General features: G+C 51.6%; 1 long non-coding RNA gene across 1 annotated transcript; it reads right to left on the bottom strand.

The window, feature by feature from the left end:
* Positions 1-1,000: 1,000 nt before the first annotated feature.
* Positions 1,001-2,998, bottom strand: LOC119934436. The gene is made up of 2 exons (XR_005452934.1): positions 2,728-2,998; positions 1,001-1,397 (listed from the first exon to the last, which is right to left on the bottom strand). It is a non-coding gene; the product is annotated as an uncharacterized LOC119934436 (long non-coding RNA).
* Between the last annotated feature and the right edge of the window lie 5,246 nt (positions 2,999-8,244).

The following is an 8,244-nucleotide window of genomic DNA, read 5'->3' as shown; positions in this document are numbered from 1 at the left end:
TGACTTAATGGATACAGCATGGGTCTGGGAGTTGGAAAGACCTGGGTTCTAATCCTGCCTCTGCCACATGTCTTCTGTGTGACTTTGGACAAGTCACAGCTTCTCTTTGCCTCAGTTACCTCATCTGTAAAATGGGGATTAAGACTGTGAGCCCCATGTGGGACAGGGACAGTGTCCAACCTGATTACCTGGAATCTATCCCAGTGCTTAGAACAGTGCTTGGCACATAGTAAGTGCTTAGCAAATACTGCAATTATTATTACAAGCTTGTGATTTAGGCCCTTGAAAACACACAAGTTGGATTCCTGCTCAGCCCCTTGGCCAGAATGGATGTCCGATTGAGAAACACAGAAATCTGGAAGGCTCTCTGAATGAAGTTCAGCTACCGCAAAAATACTTTATTCCAGGTTAAGGTAAATTGAGGACTTATGTGTCCTTTATATAGGTCAATGGATGTAATATAGCTCCAAAAATATGTTTTTGCCGCTCATCGCTTCTTGCTTTTAGTAAAAAAAAAAAGAGCTAGAAGGAACTAAAGTCTCAAATGATACAAAATCACATGGGTGTGTGTGCACACATGCACGCACATTTGGGCACTCTATGGGGTGGAAAAAAAGGAAAATGAAGTACAATACCTCTTGCTCAGAGGAGGTTGAAGGAAGGGGCCTGATTCATCCTTCTTTCACCATCCACATTATGATCAATTTCCAGAATCAGAGAATTTAGAGTGGAAAGGATACCTGGGTCCCTTTTTGGCCGCCAGGGCAGGATCTTGGGGTAGGCGGAGGGAGATTCCAGGAAAATGTGTTGTGTTGTGAGGGATCGGGGTTTGAATCCACAGCAAGACCAGGAACAGAGAGGGAGTTTGTGGTGTATTCCAATAGTGAAAAGGAAGGATAAGAAGGAAACCCCGGATCCAACTTCTCTGCCCTGAAAGTGGTTCCTGGAATGAAGACATAGAAGGCTCTCTTGGGGCCACAGAGGAATCCCAGCCCAGGTGGAAAGACCAAAATAGGATTTTATTTCAATTTGACTGCCTCCCTTCCTCCCATCACTCCCCCACTCCTTGTCCCCTAAGTAAACAGACCCGTCCAGGGGTCAAACTAAATTTCCTTTCCATCAGCATCCCCTGGTCCCTTCAAAGTGCCAGACACCACCCCCCCGGCTCTCCATCCCACTGTGACTTTTGCTGACCATCTTGCCAGGGCCCCGCGTGAGCCCCGCTGCCCACCCTGAGGAGCGGCCGGGGTCTTCTCCATTGCCCCCCTCTAGCTCACTTGCTTGCAGCGGTCAATGGTCTCCAGAAGCTTCTGGAAACGAGAAGCAGCTGCTGCCGGCTTTCCGCACCTGGAGTCACCGCGGGCTGAGGAGGCCGGACGTCCAGGCTGACCCAGGGGCTGTGGGGGAAAAAAGCCAGGCTCACAGAGGATGGACAAATGAAGTGTACTTTCCAAGCGCTCTGCACACAGTAGGTGCTCAATAAATACAATCGAATGAATGAAAACCCACAGACCCCAAAAAGGACCTGTTCCTCCCCCCTTCTCCTCCCATCCCCAAATGGGAGGGAAATCAAACTGCCCATTCATTAACTGGTTTGGAGACTCTGCACATAAAAATGCATACTTTTCCCCTGCAGCCCCCCACCCCTTTCCTTTCCAAGACCCTCTCCCAAGGGAATGAGAGGGAGGGTCTCGGCTTCCCTTCCTCTCCCAATAAAGGCGGCCGCGATGCTGCAGAGCTTAAAAGTGCTTTGCACATAGTAAGCGTTTAATAAATACCATTATTATTATTATTATCTCAGATCTGCAGTGGAAGCAGCATAGCTCAGTGGAAAGAGCACGGTCTTTGCTATCAGAAGTCATGGGCTCAAATCCCGGCTCCGCCGCTAGCGTGGCTCAGTAGAAAGAGCCCGGGCTTTGGAGTCAGAGGTCGCTGGTTCAAATCCCGGCTCCGCCAATTGTCAGCTGTGGGACTTTGGTCCAGTCACTTAACTTCTCTGGGCCTCAGTTCCCTCATCTGTCAAATGGGGATGAAGACCGTGAGCCCCCCGTGGGACAACCTGATCACCTTGTAACCTCCCCAGAGCTTAGAACAGTGCTTTGCACATAGTAAGTGCTTAAATAAATGCCATCGTCAGCTCTGTGACTTTGGGCGAGTCTTTTCACTTCTCTGGGCCTCAATTACTTCACCTGTCAAATGGGGATTAAGACAGTGAGCCCCCCGTGGGACAACCTGATCACCTTGTAACCTCCCCAGCGCTTAGAACGGTGCTTGGCACATAGTAAGCGCTTAATAAATGCCATCATTATTATTATTAATCCCGGCTCCACCACTTATCAGTTGGGTGATTTTGCACAAGTCACTTCACTGTGCCTCAGTTCCCTCATCTGTACAAGGGGGATGAAGACTGTGAGCCCCACGTGGGACAACCTGATGACCCTGTATCCCCCCCCAGCGCTCGGAACAGTGCTTGGCACCTAGTAAACGCTTAATAAATGCCATTATTATTATTATTATTAATCCCAGCTCCACCACTTATCAGCTGGGTGACTCTGGGCAAGTCACTTCACTGTGCCTCAGTTCTCTCATCTGTACAATGGGGATGAAGACTGTGAGCCCCACGTGGGACAACCTGATGACCTTGTATTCCCCCCAAGCGCCTAGAACAGTGCTTGGCACCTAGTAAGCCCTTGCCACATACCAACCTCATTATTATTATCATCTCACCCGCTGGAAAAACGCAGGTTTCCTCCCGCCCCTGGCAGGGGTCAGCCACCCCCCCCCCGAGGAGGGGCTTGGCAGGACCCAGAAAAGGCCTGGTGGGGGGCAAAGGTCAAAGGGTCCATGGAGGCGGGCGGGCCGGCCGCATCCTTCCTTCGGGGCGCTACAGCAGGTAGATGATGTAGGAGAGGACCACCAGCCCGATGATGGCGAAGAACATGAGGATGAAGATGTCCAGCATGGTGGGCGACAGAGGGATGCCCACCCACCAGGGCAACCTGCCCGCGCCTGCGCACTCCCCCAACCTCCCGCCCGCCCCGCGCATGCGCGCACCCCCCACCCTCCTGGTCGCCCCACGTGTTCGTGCCCTCCCTCCCGTCTCCCGTTCCGCCCGCGCGTGCGCGCTCCCCGCAAACTCCCCCTCTTTCCGCGCGTGCGCACTCCCCACCCGCCCGCGCATGCGCGCACTCCCCCCACCCTCCCCACCGCCTCCCGTGCAACCGCCCCCCGCTGCCCGCGCGTGCGCACTCCCCCAAGCCTCCCGCCCGGCCCACGCATGCGCGCACTCCCCCACCCTCATCATTCACTCAATGGTATTTATTGAACGCTAACTGTGTGCAGAACACTGTATTAAGCGCTTGGGAAGTCCAAGTTGGCAACATATAGAGACGATCCCTACCCAACAGTGGGTTCACAGTCTAGAAGGGGGAGACAGAGAACAAAACAAAACATCTAAATAAATAGAATAAATATGTACAAATAAAATAAATAAATACATAGAGTAATAAATACGTACAAACATATATACAGGTGCTGTGGGGAGGGGAAGGAGGTTAGGCGGGGGGGATGGGAAGGGGGAGGAGGGGGAGAGGAAGGAGGGGGCTCAGTCTGGGAAGGCCTCCTGGAGGAGGTGAGCTCCAGCATCATCCTCATCATCAATCGTATTTATTGAGCGCTTACTGTGTGCAGAGCACTGGACTAAGCGCTTGGGAAGTCCAAGTTGGCAACATCTAGAGACGGGCCCTACCCAACAGTGGGCTCACAGTCTAGAAGGGGGAGACAGGCAACAAAACATATTAACAAAATAAAACAAATAAATAGAGTAATAAATCCGTACAAACATATGTACATATATACAGGTACTGTGGAGAGGGGAAGGAGGTAAGGCGCGCTCCCGGCCGCTCCCCGTTCTGTTCGCGCGTGCGCGCTCCCTGCAACCTCCCCCACCCCGCGCCACTGCCCGCGCATGCGCACTCCCCCACCCTTTCCCGCTTTCCGCGCATGCGCGCGCTTCCCCTCCCTCCCGCCTTGCCCGCGTGTGCGCGCGCTCCCTGCCGTCTCCCTTTCTGCCCATGCGTGCGCGCTCCCTGCAACCTCCCCCTCCCGCTGCCCGCGCGTGCGCCCTCCCCTCACCTCCCGCTCTGCCTGCGCATGCGCACTTCCCCACCCTCCTTCCCTCAGTGCCCACGCGCTCAGCCTGTTCTCTCTGCTCTGCAGGGAATGATAATAATAATAATAATAATAATAATAATAATGATGATGGTATTTATTAAGCGCTTACTATGTGCAAAGCACTGTTCTAAGCGCTGGATGTGTTGATGAGGATGGTATTTGTGAAGCACTTACTATGTGCCAAGCACTGTTCTAAGCGCTGGATGTGTTGATGAGGATGGTATTTGTGAAGCGCTTACTATGTGCCAAGCACTGTCCTAAGCGCTGGGAATGTTCTAAGCCTGCTGACTGTTGTAACAATAATAAGGTAATAATAATAGTAATAATAATGATGGCATTTATTAAGCACTTACTATGTGCAAAGCACTGTTCCAAGCGCTGGGGTAGATACAAAGTAATCAAGTTGTACCACGTGGGGCTCACAGACTTAATCCCCATTTTGCAGATGAGGTAGCAGAGGCACAGAGAAGTGAAGTGACTTGCCCAGACACACAGCTGACAAGTGGCGGAGCCGGGATTTGAACCCACGACCTCAGACTCCAAAGCCCTGGCTCTTCCCACCGAGCCACGCTGTTGTAATTATTATGATGATGGTATTTGTTGGGCCCTTCCTTTGTGTCAGGCACTGTACTAAGCGCTGGGGTAGATACTAGATAATCAGGTTGGTTATAGTCACTGTCCTTTGTGGGGCTTACAGTCTTAACCCCCATTTTACAGCTGAGGGAACTGAGGCCCAGAGAGCCAGAGTGGCTTCCCCAAAGTCACACAGCAGACAGGTGGCGGAGACAGGTTTAGAACTCATGATCTGATTTCTAGGCCCGTGCTCTAACCACTAGGCCATGCTGCTTTCCCAAGTGTTTAGTACAGTGCTTTGCACACAGTAATTGCTCAATATATACGATTGAATGAATGAATGACTACCTCTCCCCCTTGGCACGCCCCCAGTCTGAGCCACTGCCTCCCCTTCATCATCATGAATGAATGAATCATCTCTGTTGCTCCCTCTTCTCATCCCTCTGCTCCTTCTTCCCCCCTTCACTCTTTCATTCAATCGTATTTATTGAGCACTTACTGTGTGCAGAGCACTGAACTAAGCGCTTGGAAAGTACAATAAAGCCATAAAGAGAGATAATCCCTGCCCACAAGGGGCTCACAGTTTAGAGAAGGGGGATCATCCAACAACCCCTTGCTCTTTGCTCATCCTTCCCCTCTCATCCCTCCCTCAGCTCCCTCCTTTCCTCTCACCCCTCCCTCATTTATTCTTTCAATGGTATTTATTGAGCACTTACTGTGTGCAGAGCCCAGTACTAAGAGCTTGGGTGAGTAAAACAATCTTGTTAATATGTTTGGTTTCGTTGTCTGTCTCCCCCTTCTAGACTGCGAGCCCGCTGTTGGGTAGGGACCGTCTCTAGATGTTGCCAACTTGGACTTCCCAAGCGCTTAGTGCAGTGCTCTGCACACAGTAAGCGCTCAATAAATATGAATGAATTTTATTTGTACATACTTATTCTATTTATTTTATTTTGTTAATATGTTTTGTTTCGTTGTCTGTCTCCCCCTTCTAGACTGTGAGCCCGCTGTTGGGTAGGGACCGTCTCTAGATGTTGCCAACTTGGACTTCCCAAGCGCTTAGTGCAGTGCTCTGCACACAGTAAGTGCTCAATAAATATGAATGAATGAATTTATTTTATTTGTACATGTTCATTGGTCCCAGATTCACTGTTGTGCATTAAGACAGAGGTGGTAGACACCCCTCTTCCCTCCGCCCCCCCGAGCCCCATAGGCAAACTGGCTCCTCTATTTTATTTTGTTAATATGTTTTGTTTTGTTGTCTGTCTCCCCCTTCTAGACTGTGAGCCAACTGTTGGGTAGGGACCGTCTCTATATGTTGCGTACTTGTACTCCCCAAGGGCTTAGTCCAGTGCTTTGCACACAGTAAGCGCTCAATAAATCCGATTGAATGAATGAATCCCTTCCCTCCAATCTCTCCTCATCCTTCCCCTCCTCTCTCCGTCCCCATCCCTCGCCCCAATTCTCCTTCCAATTCCCTTTTCCTTCCTCTTCCACCAGCTCTCTCCGCAGACTCACTGAACCCGGCCCGGTAGCCTGGGATTGGGGCCTTGGGGTCGGGATGGGGATGGAGAAGACAGAAGGGATCCGAGGGCAACAGCAGCCCCCTCCCCTGGATCCCCCCGACGTCTGGAGCCTTTAGGATTGCAGGAAGAGCCTGAATTTCCCAAGAAAATCATCCCCTCCTGAGCACTACTGCCCTGAGAGTCAGAATCAATCAATCATATTTATTGAGCGCTTACTGTGTGCAGAGCACTGGACTAAGCGCTTGGGAAGTCCAAGTTGGCAACATATAGAGACAGAAGACCTGGGTTCTACCTTGGGCCGTCCCTTATCTCCTCCGTGCCTCGGTTCCCTCACCTGCAAAATGGGGATTCAATCCCTGTTCTTCCTCCACCTTAGACTGTGGGATCTGATGGTCTTGCTGATGGTAGTTGTTAAGCGCTTATTATATGCTCTTCTAAGCACTGGGGTAGATACCAGATAATCAGGTTGTCCCATGTGGGGCTCACGGTCTTAATCCCCGTTTTACAGGGGATTTTGCACGTAGTAAGCGCTTAATAAATGCTGTTATTATTATAAGTTGAATCAGAGAGCCATCAGGAGGTTTTGGTTTTGTTCTCTGTCTCCCCCTTTTAGACTGTGAGCCCACTGTTGGGTAGGGACTGTCTCTGTATGTTGCCAATTTGTACTTCCCAAGCGCTTAGTACAGTGCTCTGCACATAGTAAGCGCTCAATAAATACGATTGATGATGATGAGGAGGAGGAGGAGAAATAGAGAGCAGGGAAGAGGGCCTGAGTTTTTGGCTGAGTTGGAGAGACAGGAAATCCACTTGCTCTATATGTTGGCAACTTGTACTTCCCAAGCGCTTAGTACAGTGCTCTGCACACAGTAAGCGCTCAATAAATACGATTGATTGATTGATTGATTGCATCCCCCAAATGCTTAATCCCCGGTTCCGCCCCAAGAGACGTAATTCAGCATGGTAGGGGTAAGGTGTATTGGTAACACATGGGACCCATAGGGACGGGGCTACCAGGGTCTCAGCAATAATAATTACAGTATCCGTTAAGCGCTTACTATGAGCCAGGCACTGTACCAAGCGCTGGGGTGGATACGAGCAAATCACGATCCCCGTCCCACGCGGGGCTCACGTTCTCAACCCCCACTTTTCAGATGAGGTAACTGAGGCACGGAAAAGTGAAGCGGCTCGCCCAGGGTCAGGCGGCGGAACCCATGACCTTCCGACTCCTAGGCACGTGCCAGGCTGCTTCTTAAAATGAATAAGCCGCCAACAAACCCATCCAACTGCCCCCCATCAGCGGGTAGGGTTGGGTTGTACTCTCCGCTGAGCACTTGGGCAAGCAGGCCCCAGCTACAGTGCTTGGCACAGAGTAAGTGCTCAACAAATACCATTATTATTATTATTATTACAGCCCTTGACCTCTGGCCGTGAGCCTCCACCCCGACTATTGTTTCCCGGCCTGTTTTTCGAGCGGGAAAAGCAGGCCTCACTTTACCCCTCTCCCTCCCACCCCACCAACAGCCCGAAGAGGAGGCACCGATGCCCGTGGGAGCGGGGTGACGGGAAGGACGAAGAAGTTCGGGAAGCGAAACGTCAAGTCCCACCTCCCCCGGCCCACCCGCCGCCCGCAAACTCCCTGAGCAAGCGAACCGGACCGCACTCGGCAGGTAAAAATGATACTTTTATTTCCATTTGTGCCAGCAGGAGCGGATCCTGGTGGCTTTGCCGGCTCCGCTCGAGTAAAATAGGCCAGATCCCAGGATTCTGGGCGTCCGCGTCTGAGGGGAGGCGGAGGGGGGTGGTTGGAAGGGGGGTCACACACGGATGACAAAGCCAACAGGAAATAAAAAAGACCCCAAGCGACTTGAGCGGGCCGGTGGTGCCTGGGCCCCGAGCTGCCCTCCCCGCACCTGCGGCTCCGCAGCCTGACCGGTACTTTTCTCTTCTTTAAATACAAGGGGGAAGGCGGATGGAA

Source organism: Tachyglossus aculeatus, chromosome 11 (assembly GCF_015852505.1).
Source record: "Tachyglossus aculeatus isolate mTacAcu1 chromosome 11, mTacAcu1.pri, whole genome shotgun sequence".
Lineage (NCBI taxonomy): Eukaryota > Metazoa > Chordata > Mammalia > Monotremata > Tachyglossidae > Tachyglossus > Tachyglossus aculeatus.
The sequence above is the reverse complement of the archived record's forward strand: the minus strand, read 5'-3'. Positions and strand labels throughout refer to the sequence as shown.